Source organism: Myxine glutinosa, chromosome 2 (assembly GCF_964187855.1).
Source record: "Myxine glutinosa chromosome 2, kmMyxGlut1.1, whole genome shotgun sequence".
Classification (NCBI taxonomy): Eukaryota; Metazoa; Chordata; class Myxini; order Myxiniformes; family Myxinidae; genus Myxine; species Myxine glutinosa.
Window position 1 is genome coordinate 214869308 of NC_136262.1, and position 21440 is coordinate 214890747.

Below are 21440 nucleotides of genomic sequence, written 5' to 3' on the forward strand. Positions count from 1 at the left end.
GACTAGCAGGATATAAAAAAAACATTGTATACACAGGCAGACTTGTCATACCTTGAAAATTCACCTGGACGTGTCCGGACCGATGCTAATCTCTTCCAGCGTTGCATTCCTGTACGGGCCACCAAATTGTCGTGACATCTTTTGGACATCTCTCTTAGCCAAAAACTCAAGCAGATTCCACGAGACTCACTCAGTTTAACTTGAGATTTATTCAATCATCGAGAGAAGAACTAACACTATACGCACATAATACATACAGAACACAGAACCGACGCATTGTCCATTCGAAGGAGTTCTCTTCTCTAGCTTGGCATGATCTTCGTTATATAAGCCCCATCTCCGTTAATCTTATAAGCCAGAGGTCTAAGGCACCACGAAATTGCCCAAAACGCCGTCTTCCCCAGCCTCCTCGGCGCCATCCTGACATCTGGTTCTCATCATACAGCTTGACTCTGGATGTCTGTCACATAGGGCTGGAGAGGCGGCCATTGTTCCAACTGATAAAGGTCAATTCTTTCTGACCTATTCCATCTGAAATGATTAACTCTTATCCACAGTCCGAGCTAAGTCAACATTCTACCTCCGTTTCACATCCTTAGAGGTCACAAGATTATTCCACAGATGGTCGATTGCTTGCTCCGAGTTCCCTGCACATTTCCTTGCATGATTTGAGAATCCTTTTACATTGCAGTACAATTTAACTACCTGCATAACTCGCCGACCCGAACAAATATGAATTATATATTTATCTGTAATTCCACACTACCCACATCCTCCAATTGGCCCCCTAATTTTTCTTCTAATCTTCCCAATATATTTTCCAATCCCTCAAATTTACTTTCGAACCCCCCAATTTGATCGCCCAATTCATTTCTCAATCCGCCAATTTGGTTTGCCAATTCGTTTCTCATTCCCCCAATTTGGCTTCCCAATTGCTCCCCCAGTCTATTTTCCATTTGTTTACTATCGGCCCTCATTTCTCTTTGCTCCCGTGTGGATTTATCACTTTGGGCGTCCAACTTTGCCATCATTTGAATCATAAAGACTCGCATGTACCCTGGCATCTCGGGCTCGGTTGCCGCGGCCATGTGCGAGGCGCCGCCATTTTGTGCGGCTGCAACCCCCACTACCGCACCTTCCCCATTTTCCTCCTCCATCTCTCCCACTTCTTCCCTGGGGTCCTGGGTTAATTCTAATTCTTCTTCTACCCCCTCATTTTGCCCCACAGGCATCCGATCGCCTTGATTATCCATGGCACGATTTAATTTAGATGGTATATAAAATTTCGGCCGCTCGAAATTTTTGACCAAATTTTTTACAGATGAGAAAATTTGGTTCGGGCTTCAAATCCCACTCCTGACACCAAATGCTGCAGATCTCGAGGGTCGGCTCTCCCCTTTTCAAGGGGGGGGGGGGTTAATCCCCTTGTCCTCTTAGCTGGCTGTCCCGAGTCCTGGGAAGCTATAACGTCCTTCCCGGCGTGGCGTTAGGTAGGGTTTGCTAGGCCTAGGGGTTCGCTGCTACCTAAGTACTAACGCCCGCCGGAAACGAGGGAATAACTCCCGCTCGCACCACAGATAAGATGGAAAATGCCGAGCGGTTAGCAATCCGCGATCCGAGCTATTAACAAAGACTAAACCCGATTCTAGCGGTTCCGAATCGTGCCGCAGGTACTCAATTGAAAGAAAGGACGGATGTGATCGGATTAGGGAAAACCAAGAAAGAACAAGGTAATTTATTTACAAACCAAAAAGAAGAGGAAAGGAAAGAATGTACAGGAAGAAGAACAAGAAGCAGGACACAGGGCAGTCTTATTTCAGTCTTAACTTACGACCCCAGACAAACATACACACTCACACGGGGATTGTAGCTGGTAGGTGGAAGGTCCAGGTAGATGGTCCAGGCTCCAGTCGACTCCGTTCAGGCTCCGGTTCCGCGGGCGAAACCCGGCAGGCAGCTCCGTGTATCGTTGGACGTGAGCGGACCTTACATTTTGCGGGGGGACTGGGATGCTTCAGCGTACTTAATAAATGGATGGTCGTGCTAAAGGCACCCTCTCCAAGTCCTTTCAATGCGCGCGCCTCCAACAAGTCCGTGAAAAAGAAGAAGTCCCTGTGCGCAGTTCGTTTGTAGTGCGCGTTTCTCAGCAAGTCTTTCACCAATCCTTTTCGCGCGAGTCCTGTGAAAGGGCTTTTCGTTCGTGCTTATATTACGCGAGCCAAGATCACTCCGCGCGCTCCAAAACCACGCCCCCCAGCGATCTCACCTCAGCCCTGGTTGGCTGGTGAAGGCTTACCGACCATGCCTTTGACGGCTGGTTGACAGGCCACACCTTGTTCTTGGCGTCCCGCCCCCTTTTCTCGGGCCTGACCGCATGGTTAATGGCATCGTTTGAACGAGCTTCAGCTCAATGGCAGCGAACGCTGCTAACAAGGCGCATAATGGCGGCGCTTGGAGAGAGAGGTCGCAAAATGGACGAAAGGGCCTACTCCTTATTTGATTGACGCAACGCAGATTCAGCTATTGGAAACACGGCCTTATCTAAAACACATAATAATGAAATAACTGAGTTCCTATGGTGGCCTACGTGTTGCTTGTGGACTAACTAGGGGTGCAACCTTTAACCTTTAATGTCATATTTACAAGTGTTTATTTATTTACAAAAGTGTGGGTTCTAAAACCGCAACAATATATATCTATAAGTTCAAAACACACCTGGTCACAAGTGTGCCGCACTGACCGGGTCCTCAGTCGAGGTCCTCAGCATCATCCCGTTTCGGCCCTTCAACCTCGATATGGTCAGCTAAGGTGGGCCAGCAGGGGCACATACACATCCACATGCAGCAACTGCACCCGGATGCGTACATCCCCCCAGCCCTAGCCAGTGCGAACAACAACAACACCTCCACATCCAGAATCCACAGCACCAAACAAACATGGTGGAACACTCAAACACCCACCTTTATACCCTTCACCACTCACCAACAAAACACACCAGATCATTCATACACACACATACACACCCATACACACACATACACACACAACACCAACCAACCAACCACCTACCCTTGCATCATACACCACTCAACACACAAAAACACACACTCATGCAAAAATTTATTCATGCAAAAACACACACCCTCACCTACTCACTCATATACACAAAATAAGAAATAATAATGGCAACAAAAAAAAAACCCCCAAAAAAACAAACAACCTACACCGTTCGACGTGCCTCCATAAACTTCCTCCATATCCAAAATGAGCCTTTCAAGGCAACCTGGGCCACCTTGTCACACATCCTCCTTCTTTCTGTCCCACACACTCCCAGCCTAGCAAGAAATGCAGAAAAGGAATTGCCAATATACCCTCTACACCCCACCTCAAATGGCTGACACGAAACTCGCCAACCCTTCTCCCGGCACTCTGCCTCCAGCTCACTGTACTTTCCTCTCTTCATCTCGTGCACCTCCTCCATGTTCTCTTCCCAATGTACCGACAACTCCCCTAAGATGACCTGTCTTGTTGCACTTGACCAAATGACAATGTCAGGCCGCAACCTTGTCACACAGATCTCCTCTAGGAATACCAATTGTGGCTTTAGGTCTGCCACCATCTGCCAATCACAGCATCTGACAGCCCTCTTGCTTTCCACCTCCTCCTCTTTCCATCTCTTACCACTTGGCCCTCTTTGACAAACCACACCTCTCCCCCATCAGTCTCCTTCTCCACTCTTCTCTCTCTCGATCTCAGCACCTCTTGTTGCACCATCTGCACCACCACCGCCAGCACTTGATCATGTCGCCACCTGTATCTTCCTGCTGCCAATGCTACTGAGCATGCACTCAGTGCATGCTGCACCGTTCCCACACCTCCACACAAATAACATCTCTCCTCCTGCAACAACCCCCACAATCTCAAGTTTACTTGTGACGGAAGCATATCATACGTTGCCCGCAACAGGAAATTCAACAATATTGGCTCCCTCCTCCAAATCTCTTGCCACTTCAATATCCTCACCCGCACACCTTCCCACTTAGTCCAAGCACCTTGCTGTGCCTGACCGACTGCTTTCACATATCTCCCCTCCTCTTCCTTTCTTCTCACCTCCCTCTCAACCATCTTCCTCCTCTCTTTCACACATGCCTTTCCCCATCGCTTATATATATATATATATATATATATATATATATATATATATATATATATATATATATATACACAAAGAATTAAGTTAAGCACCCCTACACAACGAATTAAGGTAAGCACCCCCTAATATATATTCTTTGTGTATATGTATACATTGGCATATATTCTAAGGTATGTGAGATCAAATAATGATTGGTATGACATTAGCAATTATCCATTGATGAAATTGAGTGATCAAAGTGAAAAAAAGTGATTGGTTGAGTCAGTGATCCGATCACGTGGGTCCTACACACGTTATTGACGCAAAGATCGCTAGAGGTCTTCTCAGAACAATGACTGTACGTTAGAAAACATAAACGTCATCCACACTGTCCGTGATGGACCTATAGCTCCATACTTAAATTGAGGTGAAAATATGCCTAAAATTCCCAAAAAATTTCACCTTAAATTATTCAGAATAAAATATTGAAAACGGCATGATTGTTATGTTTTTATGTGACCATAATATCACTTCTCCAGAAAATATAGCAATATCATGGGTATATTACACTGTTTTGACGACAACAAACTTGTAATGTGCGAGGTTGTAAAAAAACGGGGGGGGGTGCTTAACTTAATTCTTTGTGTATATATACATATATATATATATACAGGGTGTTTGAAAAAGATGGACCCAATTTGAAATCGCTATATCTCTGCAACCATGAACCGCCCATAAATGAACCTCTTACCACTTGAAAGGGCGGGGCATAGAGTTTCAAATGACCACCGCTAGATGGCTCTCCCAGCGTACCAACAGCCTCTAGCCTCAGTCGTTCGCAAGCTGGCGACCCCGCAACACAAGGCGTTTTGCGTTCTGCATTTCAGCAAGACTGAATCCATAATTGCGGTGCAGCGTGCGTTTCAACGGCGTTTTGGCATTGATCCGCCAATGCCAAAGAGCATTAGTCGTTGGTACCGACAATTTGAGGAAACAGGCTGTTTATGTAAGGGGAAGGAACTGCGTGGAACACTTATGAGGAACTGCGTGGAAGAAAGCTTCCTTCTGCTAGGGAAGGCCTCAGTGTGTTCTTTTATCTCCACAAGAATGAAAAATTAACTGTCAAGGAAAGTTGCAAAAAAGTAATCAAGATGTGTCTTCCCTTCTGGGAGAAAGGCCAGATCACAACGTGCACAGAAATACATGCAAGAGAAAGATTAGAAAAGTTGTTTGTATGGTGGAAAGGACTTCAGAAGGCAGCTTTGAGGAGAACAGACACCCAGGTGAAGAAAGAAGATGAGTTCCGAGCAGACCTAGACAAACTGTTTGATATAGCACACGCAAAAGCGCTGGAAATGATTTCTATTGCAGAAGACCGTGCTTTTCTGTTGGCACAAAGAGATGGACGAAGAGGCTACCTCGGTTCGATTGATATGGAACTTGCTGCAAAAGAAGAGAGAATTGAAAAGCGGAAACAGGAGGAGCAAGCTCAGGCTGACAAGGCTAAACTGTCAGCTTCTGCAACTTCAGGGACATCTAGAGTTAGAACATTTTACCAAGAGGAGAACTCAACGTCATCCGAGACTGAACAATGTGAACATTCCACCACAAAAGTGGTTAATTTGATGCATCGTTTGTATTAACATGAAATAACAAATACACTGTAGTGTACTGTATACTGTTGTGAGCTCAATCTTCAATGGCTTTGTGGCACCTCTAAACGTAAATGTTGTCCAATCTATACCAAATTTTTTATTCTAACTTCTTTCAGAATATGTAAAGAAATGGCAAGGTGGTTGCAATAAAATCTTCAACTTCATTTTTCGGGACCACCCTAATATACACACACATATATAATTATCTATATCTATATCTAGACTGAGCATATACATCTTATTATAATTCACCAAATGTCCGTCTGTCCGTTCGAAGGTACCGCCAAAACGGCTCAACCGATCGCAACAATATTTTGGGTGGGTATTCCTGGGACCCCTGGGAGTAAAATAGGCTATATTGTTTTTCCAGGTTTTCCAATTTTCCAGTTTTTCCAAACATGATGGAATAATATTTACCGATATGAACAGTGATGTGGCTTTTGTTAAAATTATATAAATACTGTTTATTCTACGTACCAGGAGAGAGTACATTGACTCCTGACGAACTCTTCCTTTATAAATGTGCGGCTCCGAAGTAACATGGCAGCGTGTGCAAAGCGACTGAGAAACAGGTGTAGTGGCCGCTCCCGTGTTACAGATTCGGCGCGCACTCTTCACACATAAACGTGCGACTGAGAAAGACGTGTAGCAGCCGCTTCCGTTTTGCAGAATTCAATCTTTTTTCAAAATGGGCGCCATGTACTGTTTAGATTTTTATGATTTGCATGTGATATGATTCAACGGATGTTTATATGAATCGTTTAAAATAAAAAAAGCCTTCAATTTCTGATATTTTGCCTTTTCATTTGGGCTTCCCAATTGAAGCCCCGCCCACAGGGCGGGTGCCGTTGCTAGTATATATAAATGGTACTTCCTGGCATCAAGGGAGACCATCAGCCACAAATGATGTCTCACTCGGCAACTGCCACTTAATTTGCAAGACACAAACTTGCATGCCTGCCACACACATATTTGTTCCCACCAATGCAAACCACAGAAACCAGCAAGTACGTGCCACTACATACATGGTTCTATCCAAGTAATTTTGTGTTGTGCAAATTCACGTCATTGCCACGAACGACAAATAATAGAAATTGAAATTCTTTATCAAAATTGAGATATTGTCATGAAAACAGTGCCCTTCGTGTGTATAGTTGGTTAAATGACGGTTGTGTAATACTTTTGGCGTGATTGATCCCATCAATATTGCATCATTGGGCCTGGTATGGTCAGTGTTAGATGGCCAGTAGGTGGTATTTACTTTTGTACTCTTATTAATTTATTCTAGTTTTTGCCCTCCATGTGCCTAACTGTTAGCCTGCGGGTGGGCTTCACATTTGAATATGCATTTGCATTTCTGCTGCCAATGGCTGATTCAAGCTGGCTGCCTGATGTGATGGTTTGCCCTAAATCCATGGGTGTAGCATGAGGAGAGGCATTTTAAGGGACAAGTTGGTGGCAGATGGCAGTTGAGTTAGAAAGATAAGGAGTGAGTAGCAGACGCAGTTGAAGAGATTTGGGGAGATGCAGATGTACAATTGAGAGGAGAAGAGCCATGCCCGGCTTTTGGGATTAGTTAATCTGGCTGTCGCGAGACCAGCATCGCTTGCCTGGTCTTTCAGAGGGCTCATAGTCAAAGTTTTGGTTGGGCGACATTCTCACTATTCATCATGAGACTATGGTTTGACCTTGCTGTTTTACAAGTTGTCAATGCTCACAGAGCTCTCTTGTTTGGGGCTAATGAATGCAGCAACTTGCATGCTGTGGCTCCCTCCAAGGCTCCTTCACTCTATATGAGACTGTATGACTACGGAGGCTATTTTTATAACGAGAATGCCTTCAGGGCTCTTCTTTCTGAGCCAATTGCACTGATCGGCTTGTTATCGACATCTCCATGGTACCTCCACTGTGCCAAAGGATTGTCACTAACCACCACCAGAGGCTTTGCAACTTACCATTGCTGATAATGGTCACCCCCAGCCCCCGCCACGACCTGCTCATTGCAGGGTTCACTTCTTGTGCCCTCCTGTTCTCCACACACTTTCACCAGTCCTGCACAGTCTCGTTTCTACGTTTCCATCCCCCATTTTTGTAGCCCTCCCTGTCCTTAAGCTACCTCTACTGGCCCATAGCAGAGTAATTCTTATTAATATTCCTTCTTATGTTTTGCCATCTACTTTTTTTGTCTGTGTATGCTGAAAACAATGATTTTTTTTGAAATCAAAGTGCTGCTACTCGTTCGCTTCCGTGCTCCAATTAGGCTCAAGTTAAACCATTTGGGAGATTTTAACAGATTGGCTTTCTGCTCCATCCTTTCGGCTGTCTGAACTCGCTTTATGCAGAGCTTCGCTTTCAAGTTGTTGCAAACTGCCTCCCTGAGATGTGTGACAATGTCTTCTCAATTATCTGACACTTATATTTAACTGTCAGTTTAGTTTCTCTTCCCATCACTGCGTTTTCCCTCTTTTGAGGAATTTCATTGAAACCTTGATCTGTTCTTCATCTCTCTTCCAAGTGTTACACATTACCGCTGCTTTGCCAAACATTTATTGAGGATGATTTGTTTGTCTTCGTAACAAGTCATTTTCATCCTTTGCCATTAAGCCATGAACAAAAAATAAATACAATTATCTTTACTTTTCTGCTGCTCTGCAGTCGTTGTGCAAGAAGACACGAGACACGGATATTATAAGGCAATTCCTTTTGATCATGACACCAATCATGATGAAATTGACACCAGCAGAGAACTGTCATATTCATGCAGGAGGAAGAACCGTGTGCAGTCCTGGGTAGTTTTGTGTTCTTGAAAGAGCAATTCATGGATGCTCTGAGATCTTGTATTCTTATGTCTGCTGTTGGAGATGAATACATTTGTGAGGTTGGTCTTAGTTTAGCTTATTCTTCGTTCCTCTCGATTTTTTTTGATAAAATTTTTTCTTTTTTAAAATAACCCCACGCAAAATAATTATTGTAAGCTCAATTTAGTTCTTGCATTACGTTTCTGGCAACAAAATCTCGATATATTTTTGAATCCTTTTTTCCGTGTCATCTATAATATAAAAGGAGCTCAGTCTCAGCGTGTCTGTCAGTGAAGCCGTGATTACGTCTATTAATTACGTACTGTTTGAACTCAGTTACACCCTGTCTATTAATTACGTACTTCTATTAATTTACGTACTATTGGAATGTACCTTTCGACCCTTTAGACTGCTGAGACCCCTTAGACCTTTGAAGACCCTTTAACAACCCCAAGACCACCAAGACCCCTAAAGACCTCGAAGATTCTGAAGACCCAAAATATTCTGAAGACCCTTAAATATCCAAATTACCCAAAATACCCAGAGGAGCCAAAAGACCCAGAGGACCTAAAATACTCCAAGGAGTTTGAAGACCCTTAAAAACCCCAAAGTCCCAAAAGACTCAAAGACCCTTAAATGCCCTGAAGACCAATAAAGACCCCAAATAACCAAAAAACCCATTAGACCCCAAAATCCTTAAGACCCTTAAGACCTCTTTTACCTTTAAGACCCTTTCTATACTTTAGACACCTTTAGATCACTTCACCCTTTAGACCCCTAGAACCCCTAGACCTCCATGCTCTTTAAGTCCCTTTTGACCCCTTAGACCTTAACACCATTTAGACCCCTTATACCCTTCAGACAGATTAGACAGATTAGACAGATTAGACCTTATACCCTTGACCATTTTGAGCTTTAGACCACTTGGACCTTTTTATATTACAAATAAATAATATCACCAATATTACAAATAAATTCATACAAAAGAAATGTTTGTATTGTGATTGGTGTAAATCATGACAACACAGCAACTCAAGTACAGTCATTATCTTCAACTAAAAAAGCTTGTGCCTCTGTAGTGACGTATGGTGAGGCGAGCTCAGTGAGCTGATCCACGCTAGTTCTTTTTATACTTCGTCAATTTTATCAAATCTAATGTTATACTAAAATATGCAATTTTGTGTCTGTCTGATCATTTTTGACCGCGATACATGCGGTCGTCACTTATCCAATCACAAACAAACTTGACGGGAGGACAAAGGGTCACACAGTGAAGGTTGTAGCAAATTAATTTGCCCCCTTCCCCAAGTGGGTTTTCTCCGCCAAGTGGGATTTCCTCGCCAATGGGGTTGTGTGTTGAGGTGTATATCCGCATTAAGTTAGCTTTATCATGGCGTTTTTCCAAGGCCGCTTCCAATAACAAAAGCATAATATTGATGTTATTTCAAAACCAAATTGATGTCAATATATCCCCCTCCCCAGGGGGTTTTCCTCCTTGAAGAAACGCCATGTCAATGTTTATAAATAGCTTATTTTGCCGTTTTGTGGGAGCACGGCCCCTACCAGAAGTAAAAATATTGTTACGTCTGTGTGGGGGTAGGTAACGAAATACCTTAGTCCAGATAGAATTGTGTAGGTTTAGAATGCTCTGATGACGTGAAGAAGAAGAAGCCCACCTTAATGTAACGAAGTAGAGAACCCGTTAGGCCGGATGTCCATGTAAGCGTTTGTGTGTGTCCATACAAAGGGTGGAGCTATGCTAATTTGGTAGGGCTTAAGAATAATCCCCAGTGTGTAATTGCCCTTGTGATTTTTCCCTTTGTTCTTATAACACTGACTCGGCCAGCCATGCAATCGGCACATAATTACAACCACCATAATCGCCGACAGTACCCAGACATTACGACCCCGCCCAGCCGAACATTCTCGATGGATGTCAAGAATGGCACTGAGGTCATGCCCCGAATGAGGATTCGTTGAGGAGCGATGGGGTAATTGAATCGCGCGTGGTGATTGGAGCGAGCGTGACGCCATATTCTCTCTCTCTCTCTCGTGCTGGAGGCGTAGTGGATGGTCGCATATCGCATATTGCATATTAGTCGCATATTGCGTGGCGGACGGTCCGTGTGGAGGGCGGTTGAATTTTCCTGGCTCGTGTGCGCTTGTGAAAAAGGGACCGAGCGGGAGCGGTTCGGGACGGTCGATGTCGCGAGGGGAGCTTTTGCAGAGTTTTGTGGACCATGGAACCACCGGAGGAGGAAGACGGGTTCCCGCCACTTCACGGCTCAAGGTGCCGTGTGGTGATTCACGCCATCTTGTGCGCTCCCTCTCGGAGACTCTGGGAGCATCCGTGCTTGTCCTCGTTGGAGCAGGCTGAGTATTGGCCACCTCACCACACCATTCTCTTTTATTTTATTTCTCCCTGTGTCTGCATATGAGTCTGTATGGAGGGTCCCTCATTTAGGAATTTTAGTTTACCGTGCATTCATTATTATTGCCTGCATTATTTTCATTAAACCCATTATTTATTGCATTTCTTTGTCGTGCCTGTGTTGTACGTTTATTTGTTCGTGGGTTCGGATAAACCCCCGTCGCGTCCATCCGTGCAAGTAAGGACCTCGGTATCCCTCCCCCACACGTGCCAAAGAGAAAACACCACCATATTTTGGGGTATACGCCTCGGAGTTAAAACTCGTTTTGGCCATCCGTCACCCTGTGGTCTTCACTGCAGGGTAGATGCAACAATATTATAAACCCCAAACGTGATTATCTTTTTAAACAGTCGCTAATGCTGTTTAACACTTAAAAAGAAATTTGGAGGAATCCGGACATCTTGAGGCAACTATTACTTATGGAACGGAGTGAAAATCTACTGTAATCTATATACCCCCAAGGTTTAATAACATGACCCTTCCTGCTGCTAACGTGGCGTTTTTGTGGAATTTTTCCAAGGCCACTTGTAATAACAAAAGTAATTCATAACCCTTATGATAATAGCATAATATTAAAGTTATTACAAAACAATATTAATCCAGGTACTAATAATATCACACCTCCCCAAGGGATTTTTCCTCCTTGAACAAACGCTATGTTAATGTGTATAAACATCTTATCGTGCTGTTTTTGTGGGGGCACTCCTACCAGAAGTAAAAATATTATGAACCTCAAACCCTTATGATTACCTTTTGAAACAGTCGCTCCTCCTGCTTAACATGAAACTGAAAGGGAAGAAACCCGGGGTGTGTTCAGTTACCGAGCAGCTAGCTAACACTTGCCAAGCCAGCAGTTCCTTATCAATGGTGTTGAATGGAGTGCTTGCACGAATGCCTGAACCACATGGCGGGCACTATACAAGAAACTTGGTAAATAAACATAGCTCCGATGTTCTTGAGGCCCAACCCTAGATCTACTGTAATCTATATACCCCAGAGAGGAATGACCCTTCCTGCTGCTCCCATAGGGGACAGGTGTACTAGTCTCATTAAACACGTGTTGATGTCCATTGCATGCAACTCACTTTTGCGGCCTTTGTTTTAGTCCCCCCTGAAGTTTTTGTTTTTGTATATACAGAAATATAGATGCGTAGGAAAGAAAAAGAGAGAGAGGTCTGCAGGTTCCCAGACTGATAGGGAAACGAGGAGACAAGGGACACTGCACATGAGTGGATGAGTTGTATAAAGGAGAGGTGAGGGGTGCAATGGTTTAGCGAAGGTGAAAGAGAGGACGAGGCGATTACAGGCAGTACTGTTGAAGGACTGTGAGCAGCAAGACACAGCAGACACAGGGAGTCTGATCCACAGACGAAAGAATAGAGGGATGAAGGAATGGAGCTGAGTATTCAGCTTATAATTGGGAGGCCATCCAAGTGTGGGATTCTGAAACAACCCGGGCAAGCCGAGGAGGACAGAGGGATGAGAGGACAGGCAGGACGAGACCATTTGTGAAGCGATGGAGCATGGAGTCCACCAACCTGCCTGATGTGGGCAAGAAGCAGACCTTGTGACTCAGCTTCCTGCTGAGATATGACAATAAAACGGAGAGCTTTGGACTCCATCACCGTCAGCAGACACCCAGTTTAACGTCCATCTGAGAGATGACACACACATGACATTGATGCCTGCCCGGCCTGTGAAATGCCAGGATGAGAGTGTATAGTTGGTTCAGGTTTCGAACCCAGGCATGACAGTTCAGAGATACAGTGCCTTCAGAAAGTATTCACACGCCTTGAATTTTTTCACTTTTTGTTGTGTTACAGCCTGAATTTAAAATGGGTTGAATTGACTTTTTTTTTGTCACTGATCTACACATAATACCCCATAATGTCAAAGTGGCATTTTAAATTGATTAAAAACGAGAAGCTGAAACGTCTTGAGTCATAATTATTCAACCCCTTTGCTATGTGTTATGGATTCGTGACTTCCGTTATTGTGGTTTTCACCCACTGGACAGTGGACATGTTTCTGATATTATGTATTATTATTAGTTTCACAAGGTTTATTATTCACAAACGGTTATCAAAAGTTTAAAAGGATAACTGTAAGTGAAACAGGACACCGAAGGAGAAGACAATGAGGTGAAGAGGAAGAAGCAGGGCGAACCAAGTCGGAGAGGACGGTGACGTCAGCGCTCAGTAACGAGCCAGGTTTACCGACAGCCGCGAGGGGATTTTGAGTTCCTGGAAGGGACATCCGGCGATAAGAATATTCGCTGGAGTGGAGAAATCTGCGTAGACAGATTTGGGGCGCTGAGATTCCGACGAATCCTTGCTTCATCACATCGGCTCAAGCCAGAGCCGTCAGCCATTTTGAACCCCGTGCTTCAGACACCGGTGGACGTTTGCTTCATGTCATCTTCACCCCCAACATCCTACCGTCTGTCGGGGATGAGTGGGTGAGACCGCTTCGTCTCCAATTACGTTGCGGTTTGCTGAGGGAGCGGTGAAGGTGCGCCTTTGGAGGGCGCCGTTGTACAGTTTGGCGGGAAGAGCACCCTTGCCCACTGTACACGCTTCGGATATCGACTGGAGAGCGAGATTCGGGCTTCGACCGAATTTATTTCGTTCCTTCGACCGCTGGAGCGAATCCCATTCGCCTTGGGAAAAGTCATAGAGACATTGAGGAGTGTCCGTTCATTTGCTGGCAGAGCAATGAGTCACTTGACTTTATATAAGATATATATAGAGTGCACTCTTAATGGCCATTTGCTGTACCGTATTACCTGTGTGTGATTTATAATACAAGTTTGTTCATTTATAATCATTGGTGTGGTTTCACTATTGATTTTCAACACAGGGTAATATATTTTTCTGCCGGGGTTCCTCTCGGGGTTCGGAGGTTACCGAGACCAGGAGATTGTAGAGGACTCCGTAACATATGACACTGCAAGTTGACCTCAGGTGCATCCAATTTCCTTTGATCATCATTGAGATGTCTCTACAACTTGATCTGAGTCCACCTGTGGCCAATTCTATTGATTGGACATGATTTAGAAAGAAACACACCTTTCTATATAAGGTCCCACAGTTGACAGTGCATATCAGAACAGAAACTCTACCATGCTGTCCAAGGAGCTGTCCTTGGAACTCGGAGATAGAATTCTGAAGAGACATAGATCTGGGGAAGGGTATAAAGCAACTTCTAGACTGTTGGAACTTTCAACAGTAGACTGTTGAAAGTTCTAAAGAGCACAGGGAGCTCCATCATCGGAAAATAGAAAGAATATGGAACGACCTAGGCTCTTTCTAAAGCTGGCCGTCTGACCAAACTGAACAACCGAGCAAAAGGGACCTTTGTCATGGAGGTGACCAAGAACCCATTGACCACTCTGACAAAACTACAGAGTTATTTGGCTGACATGGGAGAACCTGGCGAAAGGACAACAGTCTCTGCAGCACTTCACAAATCTCGGCTTTATGTGAGAGTGGCCGGACGGAAGCCACTACTGAGAAAAAGGCAGCATACCTGGAGTTTGCAAAAATGCATGTGAAAGACTCTGAGAGCATGAGGCAAAATATTCTGTGGTCTGACGAGACGAAAATTGAGTCTTTGACCTGAACGCAAAGTGCTACGTCTGCCGGAAACTGAGCACTGCTCATCACCCATCTAACACCATCCCTACCATGAAGCATGGTAGAGGCAGCATCATGCTATGGGGATGCTTTTCAGGAGCAGGGACTGGGAGACTTGTAAGGATAGAAGGAACAATGAATGGAGCCAAATACAGGCAAATCCTTGAGGAGAACGTCCTTCAGAGTGTAAAAGACCTTAGACTGCGGCAAAGATTTACATTCCAACAGGATAATGACCCCAAGCATACAGCCAAAGCAACACTGGATTGGCTTCAGGACAAGAACGTGAAAGTCCTTGAGTGGCCCAGCCAAATCCCAGACTTGGATCCCATTGAGAATCTGTGGAACAACCCATTGAGAAGCAGACGCTCTCCATCCAACTTGACAGAGCTTGAACAGATCTGCAAGGAAGAATGGGAGAATCTCCCCAAATCCAGATGTGCAAAGCTGTTACATACATACCCAAGAAGACTCGAAGCTGCAATCTCTGCCAAAGGCGCTTCTACGAAGTTTTGACTCAGGGTTTGAATACTTATGTAAATTAGATCTGTATTTCCGTTTTAAATTATTTTGTAAGAATTTCTAAAAAAAATAGGAATTCCACTTTGACATTATTGGGTATACGTGTAGATCAGTGACAAAAAAAATCTCATTTCAATCCATTTTAAAGTCAGGTTGTAACACAACAAAATGTGAAAAAGTCAAGGGGTGTGAATACTTTCTAAAGGCACTCACTGTAAGTGTGCTTACCTTTGCGCCACCTGCCAGTCCATTGAACCATAGCCTGAGATTTTCACATGGACAAGTCCCACATTGTTTGGCTGGCTACATATGTCATTGTTCCTATCCTTTATTTCTCCCACAATCAATTACATTTGTGCTGATTGTTTTATAGCCCTTAGAGTGACGTTCCGCAACCTATGGGTCGCGACCCAATGTTTGGGTTGCGAAGGATTTTCAATGGGTCGCACGATCGTTTCAGAAATCGCGGGGAAAAAAACTTTATCGACGATTTACTTCTCCCGACTGAACAGAACAGAGATCAAACGAACGCCGACACAAACTTTATAGTGTGGACTCTTCTACCGCGCTGTACCGATGTACCGCGATGTACCGCGCATGCATCCGGTCAGTCAGATCATACGTTTAGTTTCCGACATGCGAATGTCCATTGCTTTTCATTCGAAAGATTGAGCTGTAAGCGTAAGGTACTCGCCATGGCTAGAAAGTATCAGCCTGTGTTCCTGAACTATGGGTTCACCTTGAATATCGATTAGCACAATGTTCATCGACCACAGTGTGTGATATGCCTTGACGTGTTGGCCAAGGAGTCCCTCAGGCCCCAAAAGCTGAAACGGCACATCGAGAAGAAACATGGAGATCATGTCAACAAGTCGCGGGAGTTTTTTCTCCGGAAAGAACGCGAGATGAACAACAGCAAGTCAGTGATGAGTTCGGCTGTTTTTCCGTCGAAGGGATTGACCAAAGCCAGCTACCTGGTGGCGGAGAAGATAGCCAAAGAAAAGAAACCGTACACTATTGCGGGTAAGTTTTTTGGGTTTTTTTCGTAAAAGTATTTCACTGCATTGGCGGTTTGTAGGTTCATAAAGTAATACATGGTGCTGTAAGTATAGTTAGATTTAGTTTTTCATTTCGTCTTTAGAATATTGATGTGTCGGGCTCTTGCTTACTATTACTCGTGCCATGTATACGTTGGTATATCACAACTTCGTAAGTTTTATTGTTTGTTGCAATACAGCCATTCTTAAACTTTTCCTCTTTTTTAAAAGTACTGTTATGAATTTTGGTAGAGCAACATCGAGAGCGAGGTAGATCTGATAGGTAGGTATTCGACTGTCGTGACAGGGACTCTACATGTAATAAGTTCTTGATGTTTAGGCGTTTGTCGGGGTAATATGTATGATTGTGGATCTACCTGGAGATTCGGGTGTTAAATAGTGAGGGATTAAAGGTAACGCCCCTGTGAGTTTCACCCAGTAGTCAAACCTTTGTCCATTATGGCACTCCAAACCACATAAACATTAGTTAGGTCCTTAGCGCAACATTAAATAATTCCTTTCCCTGACAATGACTTCGGAACAAACGGACAGGAAACCAGGCCAAAACCACCACCACAATTGGCCGCCACCGTTTACACCTCCAAGGCCTACAAACCTCGCCTGGCACGTGTTATAACACAAGGACCGCGGGGGTCGGGGACGGGAGAGTGGAGTGATGCCGCAGAGGGCGTGACCTGGGCGAGCCGGCGAGTTGGGAGGCTTTTGATTGGCTGAGGAGTGCGCCAATGTGACGTCATCGGGCAGAGATATTAGCGACGGTCGGACGCCTTTTGGGAGAGTTGGCACTGAGAGTTGGCACTGAGGAGTTGGCAGCTGGCACTTGGCACTTGGCAGTTGGCTGCCAGCACTCCCGCGCCAGCACTCCCGCAGAGTCGAGTCAAGTGGAGTCGTTTGCTTTGTGCAGCCCTGCGTGGGACCTTTGGAGCAAGGGAGCTCGTGGTGTGGGTGTGCCGTTGAACCGACGAGGCCTGGTGGTGCTCGGGGCCGTGGAACTTGGAGCGAGGCGTGCCTCGGGACGAAAGGAGCCGGGTGTTGGACGGCGGCCACCAAGACGACAAGGACGAGATAAGGCCGTACCCGCGAATACACTTTGCATAAAACTAAAAGACGTGTTATTTTCGTATTCATTTCCCTCGTATCGTGTTTGAAATCTGTTGTGCGTGGATCCCAATTTAGGCTTATTAGAGTTATTAGTATTACCGGCGCGTGCTTTTTTCACTGTTATTACTTTTCAATAATAAATCCTTATATTATTTTTTATATATATCTGAACGCAGTTTCCTGGGTGTTTCATTTTAATAGATAAGGCTGCGGAGCTTGCTGTGTCCGCCATTCCGCGCGTTTAACTTTGTGTTGATTTGGAATCCGCCATTGAGTTTTCGCCTCGGGAGTGTAAAGCCTCGCAATCGGCCATCCGCAACTGTGGTGTTAATCGCGGTTGCGTAACAGTACGTACGGCAATCACATCATACATATTGAATTTTTATAATGCCTTGGAACAGTGGTTCTTAACCTGGGGGTCGTGACGTACGCGCATACGAGAACAAAATACTGTGTGTGGTATGTACCTTTGTTAGGTTCCTAAAAATGGGCTCAATAAATTGATATGTTATTTAAGACCCCTTCATGACCCCCGGAAAACCCCAAACGACCCCCAGGCTCGGATCCGCTGCCTTGGAACAAAATCAAGATTCATCAAAGTGAAAGAAATGTTCATGTGTTATTTTATTTATCTTGTATTGCAGAGCAACTCATCCTGCCATGCGCCAAGGCGATGTGCAGAGAAGTGCTTGGAGAGACGGCGGTTTCCAAGATGAGCACCAATCCGCTTTCTGCCGACACGATTTGCCAACGGATAATAGATATGGGCGAAGACATCAAGCCCCAGCTGTACACAAACCTAGAGGCCAACAAGTTTGTCATCCAGTTGGACGAGTCAATGGACATCGCACAGAAAGCGTTGATCCTCATCTTTGATCGTTATCGGCATGGCGATGATTTTATGGAGGATCTTCTGGCATGTGACGAGCTACAGACCAAGACCACGGCCGCAGAAATATTCGCAGTCGTCAACAAACACATCGCATTGCATAGCCTCAGGTGGGAAGACTGTGTTGGCGTTTGTACCGATGGTGCGGCATCGATGACAGGTCGGCGCAGCGGTGTCATTAAGCTCATCCAAGATGTGGCACCAGAGGCAAGCTGGACACACTGCTTCCTAAACCGCGAGGCATTAGCGGCGAAAGAGATGTCACCTGGATTTGCCGAAGTAATGGACATTGCAGTGAAAACAATCAACCATCTCAGGAAGAGCGCCCTAAATTCGAGGTTATTTGCAGAGCTGTGTAAGGAGCAAGATGCAGAACACACCACGGTGCTGTATTTTGCAGCTGTTCGCTGGCTCTCCAGAGTAGATGCTTTGGCAAGATTGTATGAACTTCGCGACCAGGTCCTCGCATTCTTTGAGGTGGCTAGGTCAGACCTGGCAGTCTACTACAAAAACAACAAATTCATCGCAACATTGGCATACATGGCCGACATCTTCAACTTGTTGAACAATCTGAACATATCTTTCCAGGGCAAAACGAACAAGCAGGCGAAAACCGTGTTCGTAATGTATGACAAGATAGCGGCGTTCAAGTCAAAGCTGGATCTATGGAAGAGAAGAGTACAGACCAATGATGAATTTGACATGTTCGAAAACCTGGATGATCTGATCTGGATGACTTGGATGATCCCCAATGAATGTTGTGAGATTCAGCTTCATCTTCATCTTCATCATATTCTTCATCTTCTTCATTAAATCTTCATCCGGATTCATCGTAGGGGCGGATTCATCTCTTCCGAAGCTGCTAACAAGGCAGGGAGTTTACGCCTGATTGGCTGACAATAATATCAAGTGGGCGGTGTCTGTGATCGAAGTCGCTGCTCATTCTCAAGGGGGGGCGTGGTCTCTCGCTCTCTCTCTCCTCATGGTCGTGGAGCTCCGTACAAAATAACAACAAAATAAGGACAGTGTTTGGTATGATTGTCGTCACTTTGCTTTATTGTTCAATTACGAATTGTACTACTGTACAAAGATGACGAACCGAACCCTTACCAAGGGGGGTGTGGGGGGTTCGATGGGTCGCGACTGGATGCCTGGGTTTTTTATTGTGTCCTGGGCTAAAAAGGTTGCGGAACGCAGCTTTAGAGGATGTACTTGGGGAAATTTTGTTACCATTGAGCTCACGTTAGAAATGTTTGCAGTATGTTTGCAGTGCGAGGCCTTCATTTGAGGGTACTGTACATCTGTTGACCTTGACTACCTGCTTATAGGTGGTTCACAGTGTAGTATCGCGGTTGTGAAACATGATGTCACTCCACGCCTGCTTTGGAAATGGTACCTTCAGAAAGTATTCACAACCTTTGACTTTTACACATTTTGTTGTGTTACAGCCTGAATTTAAAATGGATTAAATTGAGATCTTTTTTTGTCACTGATCTACACAAAATACCCCATAACGACAAAATGAAAACATTTTTTGGGAAATTTTCACAAATTTAGTAAAAAGGAAATACAGAAATATCTAATTTAAATAAGTACTCAGTCCCCTGAATCAATACTTCGTAAAGGCGCTTTTGGCAGTGATTACAGCTTCAAGTCTTCTTGGGTATGTCTGTATGAGCTTTGCACATCTGGATTTTGGGTGTTTCTCCCATTCTTCCTTGCAGATTTGCTCAAGCTCTGTGAAGTTGGATGGGGAGTGTCAGTGAACAGCAATATTCAAGTCTTTCCACAGATTCTCAATTTGATTCACATCTGGACTTTGGCTGGGCCACTCAAGGACTTTCACGTTCTTTTTCTGAAGCCATTCCAGTGTTGCTTTGGCTGTATGATTGGGGTCATTGTCCTGTTGGAACGTAAATCTTCACCACAGTCTAAGGTATTTTGCACTCTGAAGCAGGTTCTCCTCAAGGATTTGACTGTATTTGGCTCCATTCATTGTTCCCTCTATCGTTACAAGTGTCCCAGTCCCTGCCACTGAAAAACATGCCCATAGCATGATGCTGCCACCACCATGCTTCACGGTAGGGATGGTGTGAGACGGGTGATGAGCTATGCTCGGTGTCCGCCAGACGTAGCGCTTTGCATTCAGACTAATGAGTTCAATTATCGTCTCATCAGGCCACGAATATTTTGCCTCATGTCCCGAGTCTTTCACTTGCCTTTTTGCAAACTCAAGGTGTGCTGTCATGTGCCTTTTTCTCAGGCATGGCTTCCGTTTGGCCACTCTCCCATAAAACCTAGATTTGTGAAGTGCTGCAGAGACTGTTGTCCTTCCGGCAGGTTCTCCCATCACAGACAAGGAACTCTGTAGTTCTATACTGAGTGGTCACAGGTTCTTAGTGCCCTCCCTGACCAAGGTCCTTCTTGCACTGGCTGCTCAGTTTGGTCGGACAGCCAGCTCTAGGAAGAGTCTGGGTAGTTCCATGTTCTTTCCATTTCCTAATGATGAAGGTCACTGTGCTCTTCGGAACTTTCCACTCTCTAGAAATAGTTTTGTACCCTTCCCCAGATCTATGCCTCCTCATAATTCTGTCTTGGAGTTCTACAAACAGTTCCTTGGACTTCATGATAGAGTTTCTGCTCTGACGAGGACTGTCAACTGTGGGACTGCATATAGGAACGTGTCTTTTTTCTATATCATGTCCAATCAATTGGATTGGCCACAGGTGGACTCCAATCAAGTTGTAGAGACATTTCATATATGATCAAAGGAAATGGGATGCACCTGAGCTCAATTTTGAGTGTCAAGGCAAAGGGGATGAATAATTCAGGCTGTAACACAACAAAATGTGAAAGACTCAATGGGTGTGAATACTTTCTGAAGGCACTGTATATGGAGCAGGTTTGTTGTCCTGTAACTTAAACGACTTGAATAAAGTCTGCTGCTGTAGTCTTGGACATTGTCGTCACAATTCTCAGATCATCTTAACGATCTACATACTAGTTATGCTGTACAGTATTAGTTTCTTGTAATCTCATTATGTAGTGGCTATACATTATCACCTTTCATTGGCTGGCAGGATATCGCAGAGGTATGCACACTCACTTCGGAGTTGTCTGGCCTGGGTTCAAATCTTGTCTAAACTCTAAACTATCCTCTTGGCATTTCACAAGTAGGGTGATTCATCAATGTGTGTGTTGTCCCTTGGATGGACGTT

At 44.7% G+C, this 21440-nt stretch overlaps 1 protein-coding gene across 4 annotated transcripts in view; it reads left to right on the forward strand.

The window, feature by feature from the left end:
* The window catches only part of LOC137420869 (zinc finger protein 608), a 105664-nt gene that overhangs the window by 64844 nt on the left and 19380 nt on the right, over positions 1–21440 (forward strand). Inside the window, exon 1 of one of the 4 annotated variants that reach the window (XM_068106326.2) lies at positions 16172–16197. The exons of the other annotated variants lie outside the window; for them this stretch is intronic. The gene's annotated coding sequence lies outside the window, so the exon portion shown is untranslated. Of the gene's footprint in view, positions 1–16171; positions 16198–21440 lie in introns of those variants that run through there. 4 annotated transcript variants of the gene reach the window in all.